This window comes from Oncorhynchus nerka, linkage group LG8 (genome assembly GCF_034236695.1).
Source record: "Oncorhynchus nerka isolate Pitt River linkage group LG8, Oner_Uvic_2.0, whole genome shotgun sequence".
Classification (NCBI taxonomy): Eukaryota; Metazoa; Chordata; class Actinopteri; order Salmoniformes; family Salmonidae; genus Oncorhynchus; species Oncorhynchus nerka.
This window is the reverse complement of record NC_088403.1, coordinates 70,759,043-70,785,583: the sequence shown is the minus strand read 5'-3', so window position 1 is coordinate 70,785,583 and position 26,541 is coordinate 70,759,043. Positions and strand designations below refer to the sequence as shown.

At 45.5% G+C, this 26,541-nt stretch overlaps 1 pseudogene; it reads right to left on the bottom strand.

The window, feature by feature from the left end:
* Positions 1–973: 973 nt before the first annotated feature.
* Positions 974–24,897, bottom strand: LOC135572992 (2-acylglycerol O-acyltransferase 1-like; annotated as a pseudogene).
* Positions 24,898–26,541: the final 1,644 nt, after the last annotated feature.

Here is a 26,541-nt window from a genome sequence, read left to right as displayed (position 1 = left end):
TGTCCTCTGTACCTGCGTCTCTTCCTCTTGCAAATAACAGGGTATCTGAAGTACATCCTGTGCATCCTGCTTGTTGAAGAAAAAATGTTAGTCTAATCCATGGTGAGTGATCGCCGTCCTGATATCCAGAAGCTCTTTTTTGCCGTAAAATACGGTGGCAGAAACATTATTAACAAAATAAGTCACAAATGACGTGAAAAACCCCCACATAACAGCACAATTGGTTAGGCGCCGTAAAAATGCTGCCATTTCTTCCCGCTGCCATTTTACTTGTGTAATTGGCATGCCGTTTAATCCGTTTCTTGCCACACCTGACAGGTGGATGGATTATCGTGGCAAATGAAAAACACTCACTAGCAGGGAGGTAAACAAATGTGTCCACAACATTTGAGAAATAATATTTTTCTTTGTATGGAACATTTCTGGGATCTTTTATTTTAGCTCATGAAACCAACACTTTACATGTTGCAATGATATTTTTGTTCAGTGTACTTCATATCACTCAAATGTCCAATAAACGGGTGCCAATATTGAGACATACGGGCTACCCTCCCGTATCTGAAACTACATGATCAGTGATGTTTACTGATCATGACAGCATTCAGTTACTTGCTGTATAACTCTGATGATAGAGCTACATGTGTGCAATCGTTTTGCAATAATCTGACATTTGTTGTTCTGACTAAGCTCTTCAAGAGATGCTGATATTACAACATTTATTTAACAATTCCTTGAAAATGGCACACAGTTGTCAGTGGTTTTAGCAGAGCTGAGGGTCTCCTTGCCCCACAGCAGGCAAATCGAACGCTCAGCAATGTATTGTGATGTTTTATAAAACTCTACAGCTATTTTTTTTACATTTTATTTCACCTTTATTTAACCAGGTAGGCTAGTTGAGAACAAGTTCTCATTTGCAACTGCGACCTGGCCAAGATAAAGCATAGCAGTGTGAACAGACAACACAGAGTTACACATGGAGTAAACAATAAACAAGTCAATAACAGTAGAGAAAAAAGCTAGAACTCTGACCTAGAAGGTGTTGCAGCATCTTTGGGTTAATCTGTAAATCTTTTTTTTTTTCTGATTATACGTGTGAACAACTCTGTGTCTAGATGAAGTGGAGGTGTTTGTCTGGTGCAATGCCGTAGTTGTCCTTGTTGTCTTCAAACACCGTAGTGAGGCCCTCCAGGTAGAGAGAATGGAGACCGTCTATATCATCCTTAGTGGGAGAGGGGGTCTGGACCACTGGAATAGGCCTACCCACTGGAGAGAGAGAGAGAGATGAGAGAGAGAGATGAGAGGGGGTCTGGACCACTGGATTAGGCCTACCCACTGGAGAGAGATGAGAGGGGGTCTGGACCACTGGAATAGGCCTACCCACTGGAGAGAGAGAGAGAGATGAGAGGGGGTCTGGACCACTGGAATAGGCCTACCCACTGGAGAGAGATGAGAGGGGGTCTGGACCACTGGAATAGGCCTACCCACTGGAGAGAGAGAGAGAGATGAGAGGGGGTCTGGACCACTGGATTAGGCCTACCCACTGGAGAGAGAGAGAGAGATGAGAGGGGGTCTGGACCACTGGAATAGGCCTACCCACTAGAGAGAGATGAGAGGGGGTCTGGACCACTGGAATAGGCCTACCCACTAGAGAGAGATGAGAGGGGGTCTGGACCACTGGAATAGGCCTACCCACTAGAGAGAGATGAGAGGGGGTCTGGACCACTGGAATAGGCCTACCCACTGGAGAGAGAGAGAGAGATGAGAGAGGGTCTGGACCACTGGAATAGGCCTACCCACTGGAGAGAGAGAGAGAGATGAGAGGGGGTCTGGACCACTGGAATAGGCCTACCCACTGGAGAGAGAGAGAGATGAGAGGGGTCTGGACCACTGGAATAGGCCTACCCACTGGAGAGAGAGAGAGAGATGAGAGGGGTCTGGACCACTGGAATAGGCCTACCCACTGGAGAGAGAGAGAGAGAGATGAGAGGGGGTCTGGACCACTGGAATAGGCCTACCCACTGGAGAGAGAGAGAGAGATGAGAGGGGGTCTGGACCACTGGAATAGGCCTACCCACTAGAGAGAGATGAGAGGGGGTCTGGACCACTGGAATAGGCCTACCCACTAAAGAGAGAGAGAGAGAGATGAGAGGGGGTCTGGACCACTGGAATAGGCCTACCCACTAAAGAGAGAGAGATGAGAGGGGGTCTGGACCACTGGAATAGGCCTACCCACTGGAGAGAGAGAGATGAGAGGGGGTCTGGACCACTGGAATAGGCCTACCCACTAAAGAGAGAGAGAGAGAGATGAGAGGGGGTCTGGACCACTGGAATAGGCCTACCCACTGGAGAGAGAGAGAGAGATGAGAGGGGGTCTGGACCACTGGAATAGGCCTACCCACTAGAGAGAGAGAGAGAGAGATGAGAGGGGGTCTGGACCACTGGAATAGGCCTACCCACTAGAGAGAGAGAGAGAGAGATGAGAGGGGGTCTGGACCACTGGAATAGGCCTACCCACTAAAGAGAGAGAGAGAGAGATGAGAGGGGGTCTGGACCACTGGAATAGGCCTACCCACTAGAGAGAGAGAGATGAGAGGGGGTCTGGACCACTGGAATAGGCCTACCCACTAAAGAGAGAGAGAGAGACATGAGAGGGGGTCTGGACCACTGGAATTGGCCTACCCACTAAAGAGAGAGAGAGAGATGAGAGGGGGTCTGGACCACTGGAATAGGCCTACCCACTAGAGAGAGAGAGAGATGAGAGGGGGTCTGGACCACTGGAATAGGCCTACCCACTAGAGAGAGAGAGATGAGAGGGGGTCTGGACCACTGGAATAGGCCTACCCACTAGAGAGAGAGAGAGAGATGAGAGGGGGTCTGGACCACTGGAATAGGCCTACCCACTAGAGAGAGAGAGAGAGACATGAGAGGGGGTCTGGACCACTGGAATAGGCCTACCCACTGGAGAGAGATGAGAGGGGGTCTGGACCACTGGAATAGGCCTACCCACTGGAGAGAGAGAGAGAGATGAGAGGGGGTCTGGATCACTGGAATAGGCCTACCCACTGGAGAGAGAGAGAGAGATGAGAGGGGGTCTGGACCACTGGAATAGGCCTACCCACTGGAGAGGTAACTGATGCAGCAGGATAATCAGATTTTTTTTAAACTGGTAAAAATACACATAATGGAACAACAGGGACTGTGAAGAGAATCACAATGGCACAGACACATGCATACATTGTGATATTGGTGTGTGGTGGTATTAAACATTTTGTATTGTAGATATGTAGTGGTGTAATAATTTTATATGATGTACAGTTTTATATTTAGTTTTATATGTAATGTAAGTGCTTTAATATTTTTGGACCCCAAGAAGAGTAGCTGCTGCCCTGGCAGGAACTAATGGGGATCCATAATAAACCCCAGGAAGAGTAGCTGCTGCCCTGGCAGGAACTAATGGGGATCCATAATAAACCCCAGGAAGAGTATCTGCTGCCTTGGCAGGAACTAATGGGGATCCATAATAAACCCCAGGAAGAGTAGCTGCTGCCTTGTCAGGAACTAATGGGGGTCCATAATAAACCCCAGGAAGAGTAGCTGCTGCCTTGGCAGGAACTAATGGGGGTCCATAATAAACCCCAGGAAGAGTAGCTGCTGCCTTGACATGAACTAATGGGGATCCATAATAAACCCCAGGAAGAGTAGCTGCTGCCTTGGCAGGAACTAATGGGGATCCATAATAAACCCTAGGAAGAGTAGCTGCTGCCTTGGCAGGAACTAATGGGGATCCATAATAAACCCCAGGAAGAGTAGCTGCTGCCTTGGCAGGAACTAATGGGGATCCATAATAAACCCTAGGAAGAGTAGCTGCTGCCTTGGCAGGAACTAATGGGGATCCATAATAAACCCCAGGAAGAGTAGCTGCTGCCTTGGCAGGAACTAATGGGGATCCATAATAAACCCCAGGAAGAGTAGCTGCTGCCCTGGCAGGAACTAATGGGGATCCATAATAAACCCCAGGAAGAGTAGCTGCTGCCTTGGCAGGAACTAACGGGGATCCATAATAAACCCCAGGAAGAGTAGCTGCTGCCCTGGCAGGAACTAATGGGGATCCATAATAAACCCCAGGAAGAGTAGCTGCTGCCTTGGCAGGAACTAACGGGGATCCATAATAAATACAAATACTAACTGGCGAGATAGGGGAGAAAATGTGTGTGTGTCTCATACCAACAGTGTGTATGGGCTGTCTGTAGGGCAGTAGACCAAAGCTGTACTGGAACACTCCTCTCCCGGTGAACAGCGGCAGTGCTACTCCCATGAGCCTTTGCAGGTGGTCCTGTAGCCAGCGGAGCGGCGATCCGGTAGGGTTGGTCATCTGGTCGAAGAGCTCATTCTCCCCAAAGGAGAACACAGGTACTAACTGAGCCCTATAGATACAGTACATTAACATAAAATCTAGCTTTATTTCTACAGTACATTTCAGGCATGGATTCAACGCAATGCGCTTCACAGGAAAAAACTAATGAAAAAACATGCAATACTATATATTATATACTAATACTACTAATACTATATATTATATACTAATACTACTAATACTATATATTATATACTAATACTACTAATACTATATATTATATACTAATACTACTAATACTATATATTATATACTAATACTACTAATACTATATATTATATACTATATATTATATACTAATACTACTAATACTATATATTATATACTAATACTACTAATACTATATATTATATACTAATACTACTAATACTATATATTATATACTAATACTACTAATACTATATATTATATACTAATACTACTAATACTATATATTATATACTAATACTACTAATACTATATATTATATACTATATAATAACACACAACAAACGTATGAGGTTAAACAACTAAAGAATAACAATAAAAGCTGAATGAATAAAAGAGGAAAATCAAAGCTAGAAAGGATCTCTTTTAAAAATGTCCCCAGTTAGGGCCCCTCAGGATCTCTTTTAAAAATGTCCCCAGTTAGGGCCCCTCAGGATCTCTTTTAAAAATGTCCCCAGTTAGGGCCCCTCAGGATCTCTTTTAAAAATGTCCCCAGTTAGGGCCCCTCAGGATCTCTTTTAAAAATGTCCCCAGTTAGGGCCCCTCAGGATCTCTTTTAAAAATGTCCCCAGTTAGGGCCCCTCAGGTTCTCTTTTAAAAATGTCCCCAGTTAGGGCCCCTCAGGATCTCTTTTAAAAATGTCCCCAGTTAGGGCCCCTCAGGATCTCTTTAAAAATGTCCCCAGTTAGGGCCCCCTCAGGATCTCTTTTTAAAAATGTCCCCAGTTAGGGCCCCTCAGGATCTCTTTTAAAAATGTCCCCAGTTAGGGCCCCTCAGGTTCTCTTTTAAAAATGTCCCCAGTTAGGGCCCCTCAGGTTCTCTTTTAAAAATGTCCCCAGTTAGGGCCCTCAGGTTCTCTTTTAAAAATGTCCCCAGTTAGGGCCCCTCAGGATCTCTTTTAAAAATGTCCCCAGTTAGGGCCCCTCAGGTTCTCTGGCAGGCTATTGCAGAGGATGGGGGCATAGTAGCTAAAGGCTGTCTCTCCATGCCTCTTGGTTCTAGGCTTTGGGATAGTTAAAAGGCCAGAGGACCTGAGGGACCTACTGGGTACATAACTTAAAGCATGTCTGGGGGTGAAAAACCAATGGAATAATCTTAAACTCACAGGCAGCCATTGCAGAGCCTTTAAAATCAAATAAAATGTTTGTCACTTGCGCCAAATTTAACATGTGTAGAACTTACTGTGAAATACAAGCCCTTAACCGACCATGCCGTTTTAAGAGAATAAGAGTTTAAGAAAATATTTTCCAAATAAACTAAAGTAAAAATAAATAAAATATCACAATAAAAATTACAATATCGAGGCTATATACAGGGGGTACCAGTACAGAGTCAATGTGGAGGCTATATACAGGGGGTACCGGTACAGAGTCAATGTGGAGGCTATATACAGGGGGTACCGGTGCTGAGTCAATGTGGAGGCTATATACAGGGTATTACGGTACAGAGTCAATGTGGAGGCTATATACAGGGGGTACCGGTGCTGAGTCAATGTGGAGGCTATATACAGGGGGTACCGGTGCTGAGTCAATGTGGAGGCTATATACAGGGGTACCGGTGCTGAGTCAATGTGGAGGCTATATACAGGGGGTACCGGTGCTGAGTCAATGTGGAGGCTATATACAGGGGGTACCGGTGCTGAGTCAATGTGGAGGCTATATACAGGGTATTACGGTACAGAGTCAATGTGGAGGCTATATACAGGGGGTACCGGTGCTGAGTCAATGTGGAGGCTATATACAGGGGGTACCGGTGCTGAGTCAATGTGGAGGCTATATACAGGGGGTACCGGTGCTGAGTCAATGTGGAGGCTATATACAGGGGGTACCGGTGCTGAGTCAATGTGGAGGCTATATACAGGGGGTACCGGTGCTGAGTCAATGTGGAGGCTATATACAGAGGGTACCGGTGCTGAGTCAATGTGGAGGCTATATACAGGGGGTACCGGTGCTGAGTCAATGTGGAGGCTATATACAGGGGGTACCGGTGCTGAGTCAATGTGGAGGCTATATACAGGGGGTACCGGTGCTGAGTCAATGTGGAGGCTATATACAGAGGGTACCGGTGCTGAGTCAATGTGGAGGCTATATACAGGGGTACCGTGCTGAGTCAATGTGGAGGCTATATACAGGGGGTACCGGTGCTGAGTCAATGTGGAGGCTATATACAGGGGGTACCAATACAGAGTCAATGTGGAGGCTATATACAGGGGTACCGGTGCTGAGTCAATGTGGAGGCTATATACAGGGGGTACCGGTGCTGAGTCAATGGGGAGGCTATATACAGGGGGTACCGGTGCTGAGTCAATGTGGAGGCTATATACAGGGGGTACCGGTGCTGAGTCAATGTGGAGGCTATATACAGGGGTACCGTGCTGAGTCAATGTGGAGGCTATATACAGGGGGTACCGGTGCTGAGTCAATGTGGAGGCTATATACAGGGTATTACGGTACAGAGTCAATGTGGAGGCTATATACAGGGGGTACCGGTGCTGAGTCAATGTGGAGGCTATATACAGGGGTACCGGTGCTGAGTCAATGTGGAGGCTATATACAGGGGGTACCGGTGCTGAGTCAATGTGGAGGCTATATACAGGGGGTACCGGTGCTGAGTCAATGTGGAGGCTATATACAGGGGGTACCGGTGCTGAGTCAATGTGGAGGCTATATACAGGGGGTACCGGTGCTGAGTCAATGTGGAGGCTATATACAGGGGTACCGGTGCTGAGTCAATGTGGAGGCTATATACAGGGGGTACCTGCACAGAGTCAATGTGGAGGCTATATACAGGGGGTACCGGTACAGAGTCAATGTGGAGGCTATATACAGGGGTACCGGTGCTGAGTCAATGTGGAGGCTATATACAGGGGGTACCGGTGCTGAGTCAATGTGGAGGCTATATACAGGGGGTACCGTGCTGAGTCAATGTGGAGGCTATATACAGGGGGTACCGGTGCTGAGTCAATGTGGAGGCTATATACAGGGGGTACCGGTGCTGAGTCAATGTGGAGGCTATATACAGGGGGTACTGGTACAGAGTCAATGTGGAGGCTATATACAGGGGGTACCGGTACAGAGTCAATGTGGAGGCTATATACAGGGGGTACCGGTGCTGAGTCAATGTGGAGGCTATATACAGGGGGGTACTGGTGCTGAGTCAATGTGGAGGCTATATACAGGGGGTACTGGTACAGAGTCAATGTGGAGGCTATATACAGGGGGTACCGGTGCTGAGTCAATGTGGAGGCTATATACAGGGGGTACCGGTGCTGAGTCAATGTGGAGGCTATATACAGGGGGTACCGGTGCTGAGTCAATGTGGAGGCTATATACAGGGGGTACTGGTACAGAGTCAATGTGGAGGCTATATACAGGGGGTACCGGTGCTGAGTCAATGTGGAGGCTATATACAGGGGGTACTGGTACAGAGTCAATGTGGAGGCTATATACAGGGGGTACCGGTGCTGAGTCAATGTGGAGGCTATATACAGGGGGTACCGGTGCTGAGTCAATGTGGAGGCTATATACAGGGGGTACCGGTGCTGAGTCAATGTGGAGGCTATATACAGGGGGTACCGGTGCTGAGTCAATGTGGAGGCTATATACAGGGGTACCGGTGCTGAGTCAATGTGGAGGCTATATACAGGGGTACCGGTGCTGAGTCAATGTGGAGGCTATATACAGGGGGTACCGGTGCTGAGTCAATGTGGAGGCTATATACAGGGGTACCGGTGCTGAGTCAATGTGGAGGCTATATACAGGGGGTACCGGTGCTGAGTCAATGTGGAGGCTATATACAGGGGGTACCGGTGCTGAGTCAATGTGGAGGCTATATACAGGGGGTACCGGTGCTGAGTCAATGTGGAGGCTATATACAGGGGGTACCGGTGCTGAGTCAATGTGGAGGCTATATACAGGGGTACCGGTGCTGAGTCAATGTGGAGGCTATATACAGGGGGTACCGTGCTGAGTCAATGTGGAGGCTATATACAGGGGGTACCGGTGCTGAGTCAATATCGAGGCTATATACAGGGGGTACCGGTGCTGAGTCAATATCGAGGCTATATACAGGGGGTACCGGTGCTGAGTCAATGTGCCAGGATACAGGTTAGTCGACGTAATTATTAAGGTAATATGTACATGTAGGTAGGGGTAAAGTGACCATGCATAGATAATAAGCAGCGAGTAGCAGCACTCTATGTTAATAGTCCAGGTGGCCATTTGATTAATTCTTCAGCAGCAGTCTTATGAGGTAGAAGCTATTTGGACCTAGACTTGGTGCTTTGGAACCGCACGATAGCAGATAGTCTATGACTTGAGTGGCTAATATAGAGGTCCTGGATGGCAGGAGGCTTGGTGGATGTATTATCTTGGCAGTGATGTACTGGGACGTACGCACTACTCTCTGTAGTGCTATAAGGTCGGATGCCGAGCAGTTGCCATACCAGGCGGTGATGCAAATGGTCAGGATGCTCTCAATGGTGCAGCTGTAGAACTTTGAGGAACTGGGGACCCATAACAAATCTTTTCAGTCTCCTGAATAGGCGTTATCGTGCCCTCACGACTGTCTTGGTGTGTTTGGACCATGATGGTTTGTTGGTCATTTTCGGCCCTCCTTTTCCTGTAGTCCACGATCAGCTCCTTTGTCTTGCTCACGTTGAGAGAAAGGTTGTTGTCCTGGCACCACACTGCCAGGTCTCTGACCTCCTCCCTATAGGCTGTCTCATCGTTGTCGTGATCAGGCCTACCGCCGTTGTGTCGTCAACAAACTTGATGAGGGTGTTGGATTTGTGTTTGGCTACGCAATTGTGGGTGAACATGGAGTACAGGATGGGACTAAGCACACACCCTTGAAGGGCACCGGTGTTGAGGATCAGCGTGGCAGATGTGTTGTTGCCTACCCTTACCACCTGGGTGTGGCCCGTCAAGAAGTCCAAGATCCAGGTGAAGGTGTGTGACCGGTTGTGATACAGCCTGAAATTGAACCAGGGTCTGTAGTGACGCCTCTAGCACTGAGAGGCAGTGCCTTTGGACGCTGCGCCACCCAAATGAACAGTATTCTCACATATGTGTTCCTTTTGTCCAGGTGGGAAAGGGTAGTGTCACCTGTGGATCTGTTGGGGCAGTATGCGAATTGGAGTGGGTCAAGGGTTTTTGGAATGATGGTGTTGATTGACCACGGTTTCAAGTGACTTCATTGCTACAGAGGTGAGTGATACGGGGCAGTAGTCATTTAGACAGGTTACTTTTGCTTTATTGGGCACAGGAACTATGGTGGTCTGCTTGAAACATGTAGGTATTACAGACTCGGTCAGGGACAGGTTGAAAATGTCAGTAAAGACATTTTCCAGTTGGTCTGCGCATGCTCTGACTACACGTCCTGGTAATCCGTCTGGCCCGTGGCCTTGTGAATGTTGCACTGTTTAACGGTCTTGTTTACATCAGCTACAGCCAATTAACAATTAACAAGTCAATAACACAGCTGCCTTGATGACAGCTTTTCACACTCTTGGCATTCTCTCAACCAGCTTCATGAGGAATGCTTTTCAAACAGCCTTGAAGGAGTTCCCACATATGCTGAGCTCTTGTTGGCTGCTTTTCCTTCACTCTGCGGTCCAACTCATCAAACCATCTCAACTGGGTTGAGGTCGGGTGATTGTGGAGGCAAGGTCATCTGATGCAGCACTCCATCACTCTTCTTATTGGTCAATTAGCCCTTACACAGCCTTGAGGTGTGTTGGGTCATTGTCCTGTTGAAAAACAAATGATAGTCCCACAAAGCTCAACCCAGATGGGATGGCGTATCTCTGCAGAATGCTGTGGGAGCCATGCTGGTTAATTGTGCTGTGAATTCTAAATAAATCACCAACGGTGTCACAAGCAAACCTCACAACTCCTCCTCCATGCTTCACGGTGGGAACTACACATGCGGAGATCATCCGTTCACCTACTCTGCATCTCAAAAAAGACGCGGCGGTTTGGAACCAAACATCTCAAATTTGGACTCCTTTAGTAGTGGTTTATTTGCAGCAATTCGACCATGAAGGCCTGATTCACGCAGTCTCCTATGAAGAGTTGATGTTGAGATGTGTCTGTTACATGAACTCTGTGAAGCATTTAGTTGGGCTGCAATCTGAGGTGCAGTTAAATCAGTTAAATCTAATGAATTTATCCTCTGCAGCAGAGGTAACTCTGGGTCTTTCTGGGTCTTCCTGCAGCAGAGGTAACTCTGGGTCTTCCTGCAGCAGAGGTAACTCTGGGTCTTCCTACAGCAGAGGTAACTCTGGGTCTTCCTTTTCTGTGGCGGTCCTCATGAGAGCCAGTTTCATCATAGCGCTTGATGGTTTTTACGACTGCACTCAAAGAAATGTTCCACATTGACTGACCTTCATATCTCAATGTCATAATGGTCTGTCATTTCTCTTTGCTTATTAGAGCTTTTTTGCCATAATATGGACTTGGTCTTTAAAGCAAATAGGGATATCTTCTGTTTACACAACTGATTGGTCAAGCGCATTAATAAGGTGGCTACATTGAAGAATCTCAAATATATTATATATTTTGATTTGTTTAACACTTTTTTGGTTACTACATGATTCCATATGTGTTATTTAATATTTTTGATGTCTACACTATTATTCTACAATGTAGAAAATAGTAAAAATAAAGAAAAACCCTCGAATGAGTAGTTGTGTCCAGACATTTGACAGGTACTGTATTGCATTCCTGTAGTTTAGCATCTGACCTTCCGTATTGAGCGAGTCACTGGTACTTCCTGCTTTAGTTTTTGCTTGTAAGCAGGAATCAGGAGGATAGAATTATGGTCAGATTTGCCAAATGGAGGGCGAGGGAGAGCTTTGTGAAGTAAAGGTGGTTTGAAGTTTTTTGTTGTTGACTGGTTGCACACGCTGGTAGAAAGGTAAAATTGATTTAAATTTGCATCCCTAGGAGCGCCCACTTCTGAATTAGTTTTTTCTTGTTTGCTTACGTCTTAGTGCCAGAAACAGTTTGCGGTGGTAAATAGATGTCTACAAAGAATATAGATTAAAACACTCTTGGTAGATAAAAATATTTATATATATTTCACCTTTATTTATTTAACCAGGTAGGCTACTTGACAACCAGTTCTCATTTACAACTGCGACCTGGCCAAGATAAAGCAAAGCAGTTCGACACAAACAACAACACAGAGTTACAGATGGAATAAACAAACATACAATAAATAATACAGTAGAGAAAGTCTATATACAGTGTGTTCAAATTAGGTAAGATTAGAGAGGTAAGGCAATAAATAGGTGGTGGCGAAGTAATTACAATATACCAATTAAACACTGGAGTGATAGATGTGCAGAAAATGAATGTGCAAATAGAGATACTGGGGTGCAAAGGAGCAAGATATAATCAATAAATAAATACAGGATGGGGATGAGGTAGTTGGGATGGGCTATTTACAGAAAGGCTATGTACACGTGCAGTGATCTCTGAGCTGCTCTGACAGCTGGTGCTGTGAGCTGCTCTGACAGCTGGTGCTTAAAGCTAGTGAGGGAGATATGAGTCTCCAGCTTCACTGATTTTTCTATGGAGATTGCATGGTCGTGTGGATATTAACATTAAACTGTGACCAGCTGGGTATTAACATTACACTGGGACCAGCTGGGCATTAACATTACACTGGGACCAGCTGGATATTAACATTACACTGGGACCAGCTGGGTATTAACATTACACTGGGACCAGCTGGGTATTAACATTACACTGGGACCAGCTGGGTATTAACATTACACTGGGGCCAACTGGCTATTAACATTACACTGGGACCAGCTGGGTATTAAGGGACCAGCTGGGCATTAAGGGACCAGCTGGGCATTAACATTACACTGGGACCAGCTGGGTATTAACATTACACTGGGACCAGCTGGGCATTAAGGGACCAGCTGGGCATTAACATTACACTGGGACCAGCTGGGTATTAACATTACACTGGGACCAGCAGGGTATTAACATTACACTGGGACCAGCTGGGCATTAAGGGACCAGCTGGGCATTAACATTACACTGGGACCAGCTGGATATTAACATTACACTGGGACCAGCAGGGTATTAACATTACACTGGGACCAGCTGGGCATTAACATTACACTGGGACCAGCTGGGCATTAACATTACACTGGGACCAGCTGGGTATTAACATTACACTGGGACCAGCTGGGTATTAACATTACACTGGGACCAGCTGGGCATTAAGGGACCAGCTGGGCATTAACATTACACTGGGACCAGCTGGGTATTGACATTACACTGGGACCAGCTGGGTATTAACATTACACTGGGACCAGGTGGGTATTAACATATACACTGGGACCAGCTGGGTATTAACATTACACTGGGACCAGCTGGATATTAACATTACACTGGGACCAGCTGGCTATTAACATTACACTGGGACCAGCTGGGTATTAACATTACACTGGGACCAGCTGGGCATTAAGGGACCAGCTGGGTATTAACATTACACTGGGACCAGCTGGGCATTAAGGGACCAGCTGGGTATTAACATTACACTGGGACCAGCTGGGCATTAAGGGACCAGCTGGGTATTAACATTACACTGGGACCAGCCGGGCTTTAACATTTCACTGGGACCAGCCGGGCATTAACATTACACTGGGACCAGCTGGGCCTTAATGAACACCACAAGCATACAGTACATTAACATTAACACTTGAATATGTGGACATCTATAAGTACCTAGGTGTCTGGCTAGACTGTAAACTCTCCTTCCAGACTCATATCAAACATCTCCAATTGAAAATCAAATCTAGAGTCGCTTTCTATTCCGCAACAAAGCCTCCTTCACTCACGCCGCCAAACTTACCCTAGTAAAACTGACTTTCCTACCGATCCTCGACTTTGGCGATGTCATCTACAAAATTGCCTCCAACACTCTACTCAGCAAACTGGATGCAGTTTATCACAGTGCCATCCGTTTTGTCACTAAAGCACCTTATACCACCCACCACTGCGACTTGTATGCTCTAGTCGGCTGGCCCTCGCTACATATTCGTCGCCAGACCCACTGGCTCCAGGTCATCTACAAGTCCATGCTAGGTAAAGCTCCGCCTTATCTCAGTTCACTGGTCACGATGGCAACACCCATCCGTAGCACGCGCTCCAGCAGGTGTATCTCACTGATCATCCCTAAAGCCAACACCTCATTTGGCCACCTTTCGTTCCAGTTCTCTGCTGCCTGTGACTGGAACGAATTGCAAAAATCGCTGAAGTTGGAGACTTTTATCTTCCTCAAACTTCAAACATCTGCTATCTGAGCAGCTAACCGATCGCTGCAGCTGTACATAGTCTATTGGTAAATAGCCCACCCATTTTTACCTACCTCATCCCCATACTGTTTTTATTTATTTACTTTTCTGCTCTTTTGCACACCAATATCTCTACCTGTACATGACCATCTGATCATTTATCACTCCAGTGTTAATCTGCAAAATTGTAATTATTCGCCTACCTCCTCATGCCTTTTGCACACATTGTATATAGACTCCCCTTTTTTTCTACTGTGTTATTGACTTGTTAATTGTTTACTCCATGTGTAACTCTGTGTTGTCTGTTCACACTGATATGCTTTATCTTGGCCAGGTCGCTGTTGCAAATGAGAACTTGTTCTCAACTAGCCTACCTGGTTAAATAAAGGTGAAATAAAAAGAAAGAATAAAAATTTAAAAATTAAACACACCACACCTAATATTGAATTACAATATTCAATACACGTGTTTCAGATGTTTCAAACCTACCCGTGTTTGACATCTACCTGTTTTTCCCACCTACCCGCGTTCAGACGTGCTTCCCACCTACCCGCGTTCAGACCCAGGATTGGGGTCAACTACATTTCAATTCCAGTCAATTCAGGAAGCAGAAATACCAATTGATATTCAGGTTACTTTTATTTGGTCTTCCCAGACAGTCTCCCTTCCCAAAACGAACCAGGCCTGACCCTGAACTGGCATGTTCAGGGTGGTTTGTATGGACACAAGCGTATTCCCTTCTAAACTGTTTTCTCCCCGAATTAAGTCCCTTGGCTAATCTCTAAAATGACCCGTCTGGCTGCCCACTACATACCATACTGCTCGCTGGAATTTAAATGGATTTGACCCCAACCCTGTTCAAACGTAACTGTTTTTCATGCCTACCAGTGTTTCAGATCCACCTGTACTTCAGGCCTACCCATGTTTTAGTGCCAGTTTGATGAATCCCTTGCGGTGTAGAATCTGAAGGGTGAGAGCTCCTGGTCGGGCGTCTAGAGCCTCTGGAGCGCCCCCTATAGCCACCACCGCCACATTACCTCCTCTAGGAGCTGAGAGCAGGTAGGACAGGCTGGCTTTCTCACTGGATACCAGACCTGAATGAACACATAATACACACATTATACACATAATACACACATAACACACCGTAACCCCAAATACACACACACACACACACACACACACACACACACACACCTTAACCCCAAATACACACATACACACACACCTTAACCCCAAACACACACACACCTTAACCCCAAATACACACACACACACACCCTAATCACACACCCTAACCTTAAATACACACACACACACATCACACACACACACACCTTAACCCCAAATACACACACACACACACACACATACATACACACACCTTAACCCCAAATACACACACACACACACGACACACACACACACCTTAACCCCAAATACACACACACACACACCTTAACCTCAAATACACACACACACACACACACCGTAAACCTAATTACACACACACACCTTAACCCCAAATACACACACACACACACACACACCCTAACCTTAAATACACACACACACACACGTATCCAGGATGTTTTGAAGGGTCCCCAGATCCTCAAAAGGTTCTACAGCTGCACCTTGAGAGCATCCTGACCAGCTGTATATAGCCTCCACATTGACACTGTACTGTAACACCCTGTATATAGGCTCCACATTGACTCTGTACCGTAATACCCTGTATATAGCCTCCACATTGACTCTGTACCGTAATACCCTGTATATAGCCTCCACATTGACTCTGTACCGTAATACCCTGTATATAGCCTCCACATTGACTCTGTACAAATCGCAATACCCTGTATATAGCCTCCACATTGACACTATACTGTAACACCTGTATATAGCCTCCACATTGACTCTGTACCGTAACACCCTGTATATAGCTCCACATTGACACTGTACTGTAACACCCTGTATATAGCCTCCACATTGACTCTGTGCCGTAACACCACTGTATATAGCCTCCACATTGACTCTGTACCGTAACATCCTGTATATAGCCTCCCACATTGACACTGTACTGTAACAGCCTGTATATAGCCTCCACATTGACTCTGTACCGGTGCCCCCTGTATATAGCCTCCACATTGACTCTGTGCCGGTACACCCTGTATAGCCTCCACATTGACTCTGTACCGTAATACCCTGTATATAGCCTCCACATTGACTCTGTACCGTAATACCTGTATATAGCCTCACATTGACTCTGTACCGTAATACCCTGTATATAGCCTCCACATTGACACTGTGCTGTAACAGCCTGTATATAGCCTCCACATTGACACTGTACTGTAACAGCCTGTATATAGCCTCCACATTGACTCTGTACCGTAATACCCTGTATATAGCCTCACATTGACTCTGTACCGTAATACCCTGTATATAGCCTCACATTGACTCTGTACCGTAATACCCTGTATATAGCCTCCCATGACTCTGTACCGTATCACCCTGTATATAGCCTCCACATTGACTCTGTACCGTAATACCCTGTATATAGCCTCACATTGACTCTGTACCGTAATACCCCTGTATATAGCCTCGTTATTGTATTGTGTTACTTTTTATTCTTTTTTTGCTATAGTTTATTTGGTAAATGTTTTTTTAACTCTTTCTTGAACTGCATTGTTAGTTAACTTTTTATGGCTGCAGGGTCAGTATTGAGTAGCTTGATGAAAATGTGCCCATTGTAAATGGCCAGCTCCTCAGTCTCAGTTGCTAATATATGCATATTATTATTAGTATCGGATAGAAAACTCTAAAGTTTCCAAAACTGTCAAAATATTGTCTGTGAGTATAACAAAAACTGATATTGCAGGCGAAACCCTGTTGAAAATCAGGGCTTCTATTTTGAAAACTCCATGTTCCATAGCCTCCCTTTGCTCCATTTAAAGGGATATGAACCAGATTCCTTTTCCTATCGCTTCCTCAAGGTGTAGTCTTCAGACATAGTTTCAGGCTTTTATTTTGAAAAATGAGCCAGAACAATAACATCGCGTCAAGTGGTCACATGAGTTTTGCTCGCGCAACAGAATTTGGACAGCCATTGTTTTTCCCCTCTCCTACTGTGAAAGACATTTGCGGTTGATATATTATCGATTATACATTTTAAAAACAACCTGAGGATTTATTATAAAAACGTTTGTCATGTTTCTGTGGACATTATGGAGACTATTTGGAATTTTCATCTCGTTGTCGTGACCGCTCTTTCCTGTGGATTTCTGAACATAACGCGACAAACAAACGGAGGTATTTTGGATATAAAAATAAACTTTATGGAACAAACGGAACATTTGTTGTGTAACTGGGAGACTTCGTGAGTGAAAACATGCGAAGATCATCAAAGGTAAACAATTAATTTGATTGCTTTTCTGATTTTCGTGACCAAGCTTCCTGATGCTAAGTGTACTTAATGTTTTGTCATGCGATCGATAAACTTACACAAACGCTTGGATTGCCGTCGCTGAAAAGCATAATTTCAAAATCTGACACGACAGGTAGATTAACAAGAGGCTAAACTGTGTTTTCCATATTGTACTTGTGATTTCATGAATATAAATATTTGTAGTAATATTTATTCAATGTAGCGCTATGCTATTCAGCGGTTGTTGATGACACTTATCCCGATATCGGGATTGCGGCCATAACAAGTTAAGGGCTTGTAAGTAAGCATTTCACAGTATTCTGTTGTATTCGGCGCATGTGACGAATAAAGTTTGATTTGATTTGAAGGTGACACTGTAGACACAGAGAGAGACATGTAATTCAGGATGTTTCCCTGTAGACACAGAGAGAGAGAGACGTATTCAGGATGTTTCCCTGTAGATACAGAGAGAGAGAGAGACATGTATTCAGGATGTTTCCCTGTAGACACAGAGAGACATGTATTCAGGATGTTCCCCTGTAGACACAGAGAGAGAGAGAGAGACATGTATTCAGGATGTTCCCCTGTAGACACAGAGAGAGAGAGACATGTATTCAGGATGTTCCCTGTAGACACAGAGAGACATGTATTCAGGATGTTCCCCCTGTAGACACAGAGAGAGAGACATGTATTCAGGATGTTCCCCTGTAGACACAGAGAGAGAGAGACATGTATTCAGGATGTTTCCCTGTAGACACAGAGAGACATGTAATCAGGATGTTCCCCTGTAGACACAGAGAGAGAGAGAGAGAGAGAGAGACATGTATTCAGGATGTTCCCCTGTAGACACATAGAGAGAGAGACATGTATTCAGGATGTTTCCCTGTAGACACAGAGAGAGAGAGACATGTATTCAGGATGTTTCCCTGCAGACACAGAGAGAGAGACATGTATTCAGGATGTTTCCCTGTAGACACACAGAGAGAGAGAGACATGTATTCAGGATGTTTCCCTGCAGACACAGAGAGAGAGACATGTATTCAGGATGTTTCCCTGTAGACACAGAGAGAGAGAGAGAGAGAGAGAGAGACATGTATTCAGGATGTTTCCCTGTAGACACAGAGAGAGAGAGAGAGAGACATGTATTCAGGATGTTTCCCTGTAGACACAGAGAGAGAGAGAGAGAGATGTATTCAGGATGTTCCCCTGTAGACACAGAGAGAGAGACATGTATTCAGGATGTTTCCCTGTAGACACAGAGAGAGACATGTATTCAGGATGTTTCCCTGTAGACACAGAGAGAGACATGTATTCAGGATGTTTCCCTGTAGACACAGAGAGAGAGAGACATGTATTCAGGATGTTTCCCTGTAGACACAGAGAGAGAGAGAGACATGTATTCAGGATGTTTCCCTGTAGACACAGAGAGAGACATGTATTCAGGATGTTTCCCTGTAGACACAGAGAGAGACATGTATTCAGGATGTTTCCCTGTAGACACAGAGAGGGAGACATGTATTCAGGATGTTTCCCTGTAGACACAGAGAGAGAGACATGTATTCAGGATGTTTCCCTGTAGACACAGAGAGAGAGAGAGAGATGTATTCAGGATGTTTCCCTGTAGACACAGAGAGAGAGAGAGAGACATGTATTCAGGATGTTTCCCTGTAGACACAGAGAGAGAGAGAGAGACATGTATTCAAGATGTTTCCCTGTAGACACAGAGAGAGAGAGAGACATGTATTCAGGATGTTTCCCTGTAGACACAGAGAGAGACATGTATTCAGGATGTTTCCCTGTAGACACAGAGAGAGAGACATGTATTCAGGATGTTTCCCTGTAGACACAGAGAGAGAGACATGTATTCAGGATGTTTCCCTGTAGACACAGAGAGAGAGAGACATGTATTCAGGATGTTTCCCTGTAGACACAGAGAGAGACATGTATTCAGGATGTTCCCCTGTAGACACAGAGAGAGAGAAACATGTATTCAGGATGTTTCCCTGTAGACACAGAGAGAGACATGTATTCAGGATGTTTCCCTGTAGACACAGAGAGAGAGACATGTATTCAGGATGTTTCCCTGTACACACAGAGAGAGAGACATGTATTCAGGATGTTTCCCTGTAGACACAGAGAGAGAGACACATGTATTCAGGATGTTTCCCTGTAGACACAGAGAGAGAGAGAGACATGTATTCAGGATGTTCCCTGTAGACACAGAGAGAGACATGTATTCAGGATGTTTCCCTGTAGACACAGAGAGAGAGAGACATGTATTCAGGATGTTCCCCTGTAGACACAGAGAGAGACATGTATTCAGGATGTTCCCCTGCAGACACAGAGAGAGAGACATGTATTCAGGATGTTTCCCTGCAGACACAGAGAGAGAGAGAGACATGTATTCAGGATGTTTCCCTCTAGACACAGAGAGACATGTATTCAGGATGTTGCCCTGTAGACACAGAGAGAGAGATACATGTATTCAGGATGTTTCCCTGTAGACACAGAGAGAGACATGTATTCAGGATGTTTCCCTGTAGACACAGAGAGAGAGACATGTATTCAGGATGTTTCCCTGTAGACACAGAGAGAGAGACATGTATTCAGGATGTTTCCCTGTAGACACAGAGAGAGAGACATGTAATTCAGGATGTTTCCCTGTAGACACAGAGAGAGAGACATGTATTCAGGATGTTTCCCTGTAGACACAGAGAGAGAGACATGTATTCAGGATGTTCCCCTGTAGACACAGAGAGAGAGAGAGACATGTATTCAGGATGTTTCCCTGTAGACACAGAGAGAGAGACATGTATTCAGGATGTTTCCCTGTAGACACAGAGAGACATGTATTCAGGATGTTCCCCTGTAGACACAGAGAGAGAGACATGTATTCAGGATGTTTCCCTGTAGACACAGAGAGACATGTATTCAGGATGTTGAATGGATGGATAATCAGTACTTGCGAGCTCACACACAGTCAGCCACTTGCCTGTTGTGAAATAGAGTTGGGTAAGTCTGTCTGACAGGAGGGAGGAGAGGGTGTGTGTGTGTCAGTGTTACCTGCTTGGTCAGCATTGTCAGATATTTCAACAGAAACTTTCTCAACTGGACAACCCTGTGACTGAGAAAATACACACACAACACACACACACTACACACACACACACACACACACACACACACTAACCACTCAGCCTTTTCTCCACACATGATGTCGTCCCTGAAGTGGGATATCAGGGTCAGAGGTTAGGGGTTAGAGTTCAGGGTTACTAACCTACACACATGATGTAGTCCCTGAAGATCAGGATCAGTCATCAGAGGTTATGGGTTAGAGGTCAGAGTTACTAACCTCCAAACATGATCTAGTACCTAAAGAAGGGTACTAGGGTCAGGGGTTAGAGGTTAGGTACTAACCTCCACACATGATGTAGTCCCTGAAGGGTACTAACCTCCACACATGATGTAGTCCCTGAAGAAGGGTACTCTGAACCAGAATGGCAGCATCAGGAGGTAGGGGGTCAGCCCGGGAACAGCGAGAGAACCCTGACGCTCCGTGCAGAAGTTCCCAAACCCCCCGCCACTAGAACACCATGGGGGTGGAACCCAAAGATGTAGTTAGAACCAGGGTCCAGATCCACCATCTTTATGAGCTGGGGAGGGGGGAACAGGTACTGTAGTTAGAACCAGGGTCCAGATCCACCATCTTTATGAGCTGGGGGAACAGGTACTGTAGTTAGAACCAGGGTCCAGATCCACCATCTTTATGAGCTGGGGAGGGGGGAACAGGTACTGTAGTTAGAACCAGGGTCCAGATCCAACATCTTTATGAGCTGGGGAGGGGGAACAGGTAAGAACCAGGGTTGAAGGCTCACTCACCATATACAGTTCAGTTGAAGTCGGAAGTTATATAAATATATATACATTTGTAATGTCTTTATTATTTTGGAACTTTGTGAGTGTAATGTTTACTGTCCATTTTAATTGTTTATTTCACTTTTGTTTATCTCCTTCACTTGCTTTGGCAATGTTAACATATGTTTCCCATGCCAATAAAGCCCATTGAATTTAATTAATTTAATATTGAGCGATAGATAGGTAGCTAGAGAGAGGGATAGATAGAGAGTGCTTTGGCAAAGTGGGTGGGGTTATATCCTGCCTGTTTGGCCCTGTCCGGGGTATCGTCCGGACGGGGGCCACAGTGCCTCCTGACCCTCCTGTATCAACCTCCAGTATTTATGCTGCAGTAGTTTGTGTCGTGGGGCTAGTGTCAGTTTGTTATATCTGGAGTACTTCTGTCTTATCCGGTGTCCTGTGTGAATTTAAGTATGCTCTCTCTAATTCTCTCTTTCTTTCTCTCTCTCGGAGGACCTGAGCCCTGGAACCATGCCTCAGGACTACCTGGCCTGACGACACCTTGCCAGTTCACCTGGCCGTGCTGCTGCTCCAGTTTCAACTGTTCTGCCTGCGGCTATGGAACCCTGACCTGTTCACCGGACGTGCTACCTGTCCCAGACCTGCTGTTTTCAACTCTCTAGAGACAGCAGGAGTGGTAGAGATACTCTCAATGATCAGCTATGAAAAGTCAACTGACATTTAGTCCTGAGGTGCTGACTTGTTGCACCCTCGACAACTACTGTGATTATTATCATTTGACCCTGCTGGTCATTTATGAACATTTCAACATATTGGCCATGTTCTGTTATAATCTCCACCCGGCACAGCCAGAAGAGGACTGGCCACCCCTCATAGCCTGGTTCCTCTCTAGGTTTCTTCCTAGGTTTCGGCCTATCTAGGGAGATTTTCCTAGCCACCGTGCTTCTATACCTGCATTGCTTGCTGTTTGGGGTTTTAGGCTGGGTTTCTGTACAGCACTTTGAGACATCAGCTGATGTAAGAAGGGCTTTAATATGAATACATTTGATTTGATTTGTGTGTATTGGTGTGTGTTTAAATTGGTGTGTGCAGTAGACCAGTAGGTTTCATTGATATTAATGGGAGCATCGTACACAATGAAAGAGTTACGGCCCATGTAGGAAACCTGTTAGTGTTAGTTTAGAGTCTTACATTGAGAGGGAAGTAGTCTCTGAAGAGTTACGGCCCATGTAGGAAACCTGTTAGTGTTAGTTTAGAGTCTTACATTGAGAGGGAAGTAGTCTCTGAAGAGTTACGGCCCTTGTAGGAAACCTGTTAGTGTTAGTTTAGAGTCTTACATTGAGAGGGAAGTAGTCTCTGAAGAGTTACGGCCCATGTAGGAAACCTGTTAGTGTTAGTTTAGAGTCTTACATTGAGAGGGAAGTAGTCTCTGAAGTGTTTCCAGACGCTCCAGTTCCGAAGCCACTCTGACCTCCGACCCCCACTGGTGGGTGTGTCCCTGTCCAGATACAGCCAACCAGCATACAGCGCAGCCAGAACCCACCAGTCAGAGACGCATAGCAACACATAGCCTGCTAGACAGCACTGGGCTGGGGGAGGGGGGAAGACATGTCACTGGTCAGTTACTCTCTGGGGAGGGGGGGAAGACATGTCACTGGTCAGTTACTCTCTGGGGAGGGGGGAAGACATGTCACTGGTCAGTTACTCTCTGGGGGAGGGGGAAGACATGTCACTGGTCAGTTACTCTCTGGGGAGGGGGGGGCATGTCACTGGTCAGTTACTCTCTGGGGGAGGGGGACATGTCACTGGTCAGTTACTCTCTGGGGAGGGGGGAGACATGTCACTGGTCAGTTACTCTCTGGGGAGGGGGAAGACATGTCACTGGTCAGTTACTCTGGGTGGGAGAGAGGGAAGACATGTCACTGGTCAGTTACTCTCTGGGGGAGGGGGAAGACATGTCACTGGTCAGTTACTCTGGGGGAGGGGGAAGACATGTCACTGGTCAGTTACTCTCTGGGGGAGGGGGAAGACATGTCACTGGTCAGTTACTCTCTGGGGGAGGGGGAGACATGTCACTGGTCAGTTACTCTCTGGGGAGGGGGGAAGACATGTCACTGGTCAGTTACTCTCTGGGGGAGGGGAGTTGGCAGGAGGAGAATAATTTCACATGGTTGGTAAAGGAGAACATAGAGTAAATGTCTGCGTGCGCAGCGTGTGTGTGTGTGTGTGAGCAGAGCCAAGTGGGCGAACGCCAGCCATGCACTCTCACCCACTACCCTCTACACACACAGTACGCCTGTCCCTTACTCCTACCAAGGTGACCCCAGCTGCACAGTTGAGACGTAGCAGAGACAGAGTCAGGGTAAGGGTTAGACGGTAAGGGTTAGATGGATCAGATCATTGTGAGGTCATGGAGTCCAGAGAGAGCCAATCAGAAAACACAGAAAGTCTAGAATCCTCTCTATAGAATCTGAACTCCCTCCAGCTGTTACAATGGATAGAAGAATGCTGCTAACTGCTTGGCTTTTCCACTGTCCCGTTTACACCAGCAGTCCTGTGCTCACAAACACACGTGACCACCCGCTTGACAACGTACTAACCAGCAGCGTCACCAAAAAGGAACCTCTTCCATGGCGCTATTAGTGCCATGTCAAACTGTGGAGCAGGTGTTCCTAGATGATCCAGAACCATATCACTCCGTTATACTATACAACCCTAACCACTGATCTAGGACCAGATCACACTACCCAAACCTGAACCATTAGACACTAACCTAGGACCAGTCTAATCGTCATGGGGACAGACACTAAACTGACATTAGACCAGACAATCAATAAAGATATTGATTAATTTGTGCAAGCCTTTGTGTTACCTACTTTTGCTGAGAAATAGTCTCTAGTCTAATCAGAGTTACTATTTACTCTATTTAGCAACAAACGGATTGATTTTCCCTTCAAATCAAATCAAATCAAAATGTTATTTGTCACATACACATGTTTAGCAGATGTTAATGTGAGTGTAGCGAAACATTACAGCAGCACCATCACACTAACGTCAGCGTAATGAACCCCTCTCTCTCACACACACACACACACACACACACACACACACACACACACACACACACACACAGACACACACACACACACACACACACACACACACACACACACACACACAGACACACAGACACACACACACACACACACACACACACACACACACACACACACAGACAGACACACACACACACACACACACACACACACACACACACACACACACACACAGACACACACACACACACACACACACACACACACACACACACACACACACAGACACACACACACACACACACACACACACATACAGACACACACACACACACACTGAGTCACTCTCTAACACACACACACACACACACACACACACACTGAGTCACTCTCTAACACACACACACAGAGAGCGAGAGAGAGGCTTACCTAGCGCCAGGAAAGAGAAAACCCACTGCAGCACAGCAGCTGTCTGAGTCTCCTCCGCAGTGGGATGTTTAGCGGAGCGAACTGGATCTTCATCTCCTGCGTCTTACCGGCTACAAGGTTAGTCTGTCTGGTCCCCTTCTCTGTCTGTCTCTGTCTTTCTGTGTGTGTGTGTGTATGAGGAAACGCGTTGCTGTTTTGAGTGAAAGTTCCTAATTTGATGCAACTAAAAGTTCTGAAACTGAAGGGCTCGGGCAGCGCTGTGGAAGTTCTGTTATTCAGTTGTTGCTGGTCTCTAGTTCACCTTCCTAATGGAGTTAAACTCTGCAAACAAACTTGATGAAATAACAGAACAGCTTGCCTTGTGGACCCTCCTATCATGTCACCACCCTCCTCCTTGAATGGAACCACATCAACCTATCAAAGTAGAGGAGAGGTGGAAAGCATCAACCAATCAGAGGAGAGGTCGGGAGGACAGCATTTATTTGACTCCTGCTATAGTTACTTCAGACAGAATAATAATACAGTTTTTTCCAACTGCTTACACACAAAATCTTTTAATGTCACATGATTTTTGAAACCTCTCACTCAAAGTGCAAAACTACACACCAAATATCCAAAACCATAAGCTATTTCCCAGCCTTTGACTCAGTTGTCAATTGCATAAAACACTTTTTCAAGACACTACACACAATTCTCTACCTTAAAACACAAAAATCTAACAGGAAGTGACTTGCTTTCCTTTTCCAAACACAACCAATCAAAATGCTACACTTATTCACCAGGTCACACACACATACTCATCACATGTGCAAACACTAATAGCTTAACTGATCACTAACCAATCACTGCTTTACTGTAGTATAGGCCTATAAATATGTCAAAGGTCAGATTACCTGTTTTGAACAATGGATGCCAACAATGGACAGAGAGCAAGAGGAGTGAGAGGAAGAGGAAGAAGAGGACAAGGGCAAAGAAGAGAAGGAAGGAGAGCCATCTCCGATGAGATTAGGGCAACACTTGTTGATCATGTGATCAACCACGGTTTGACCATGAGAGAGGCTGGACTGAGAGTCCAGCCCAACTTAAGTCGATTAACTAGGCTGTCATTGAAAATAAGAATTTGTTCTTAACTGACTTGCCTGGTAAAATAAATAAAAATAAGCCCCAACTCCCTTTGGTTATTGTTACAACCTCGGACAACATTTTTCCCGGGAAGCCCGATTCCCTATTCAACCCACTGGCCAAATCCCCTCACAATGATCTCAACCTGTGTTTCTAATACACAGTGAACATTAATACGGACTACACTCTTGGGTATGTTGTCATTACAATTTGTTCACGGGAACCTGGTCAAATTTATACTGAATCAGCATGAAGTCAATTCTATAACCCCTTTTTGGAGCTAACTAGTCAACTTAAGTTGATTTACAGTGGCGTCCATAATTCGACCCTTCAGAAATGAGAACAGGTATGCAATTATCTAATGACTATTTTAGCATTACAGTAATGTACTGTAAAATACGTATGACTTCATAATATTACAGTAATGTACTGTAAAATACGTATGACTTCATAGTATTACAGTAATGTACTGTAAAATATGTATGACTTCATAGTATTACAGTAATGTACTGTAAAATACGTATGACTTCATAGTATTACATAAACATTTGTAACTCTAAGCCATCCATTTACTGCACTGCTTTGAATGAATGAGGTTGGTAACTCTAAGCCATCCATTTACTGCACTGCTTTGAATGAATGAGGTTGGTAACTCTAAGCCATCCATTTACTGCACTGCTTTGAATGAATGAGGTTGGTA